The sequence below is a fragment of the Sinocyclocheilus rhinocerous genome, unplaced genomic scaffold, assembly GCF_001515625.1.
Source record: "Sinocyclocheilus rhinocerous isolate Xijiao unplaced genomic scaffold, SAMN03320098_v1.1 scaffold51, whole genome shotgun sequence".
NCBI lineage: Eukaryota > Metazoa > Chordata > Actinopteri > Cypriniformes > Cyprinidae > Sinocyclocheilus > Sinocyclocheilus rhinocerous.
Window position 1 is genome coordinate 330,159 of NW_015641017.1, and position 935 is coordinate 331,093.

General features: G+C 39.9%; 1 protein-coding gene across 1 annotated transcript in view; it reads left to right on the forward strand.

The window, feature by feature from the left end:
* The window catches only part of jmjd8 (jumonji domain containing 8), a 6,231-nt gene that overhangs the window by 2,624 nt on the left and 2,672 nt on the right, over positions 1-935 (forward strand). The window lies entirely within an intron of this gene.

Below are 935 nucleotides of genomic sequence, written 5' to 3' on the forward strand. Positions count from 1 at the left end.
GCAAGAAATCTGTAGACGTGCCCATAACAACAAAAGACAATACTTTATTGAGCCTTTTCTGATAAGAAGTATACGCTGCAAACGTGAGCATTTTTGACGATCCTTTCTGTCCAGTCTGCACGTTTTATCACGTTTAACCACAGCTGTCGATTCTGGCACCCAACATCACAACAAGATATTTTAAGCTCCTTATGTAGCCGAACCTGCGCTCAGTGCGCTGGTTTGAATGGGCCGCCTCCCGTTTCCCCTTTGTTTTGCTGCCTCCAGCTAGCGCTGTAACGTCGGCTGACCCTAGTTACCTGTGGTTGGTCTGGCCGTGCGTCACTCAGAAAACAACAGGCCAATCAGAAGAGAGGCTCATGAATATTAATTAGACAGACTAAAATCGACCTGTTCTCAGCAGAGCTCCTGAGAGAGGAACTGTAAAAATATATTGAGATGGTTTTTGGTACTTATACCGCAAATATATATTCTTAAGGACATCAAAACCTAAAACAAAACTCCAGAAAGGTGTAAAATATGGGACCTTTAAGTTGGCAGTACTGACTTACAGTGATTATTTTACTGCACAACATCAGACAAATATTTAAAATAATTTTCCTCTTGATCTGATGTGGCTTCTTATCACAGAATGACGCAGAAATAAATTCTACACCGGAATAACGGCGATTAGCAGTGGATTATAGATATAACGTTACTTAATTTTTTAAATACTCGAGGTGGTTTTAAGAACACAGATAAACATTGTCACAGTACAGTGTTTATTATCTTAAAGGTCCCATATTGTCAAAACTGACATTTCCTGGCTTTTTTCACGATTACTGAGGTCTAGGGGCTATTTAACTACCATATAAGTTTCAAAACAGTCAGTCCACAGTAAAATGCACACAGCCTGCTTAAAGTAGCTGTGATTTTTCACGAACCGTTGTGACTTC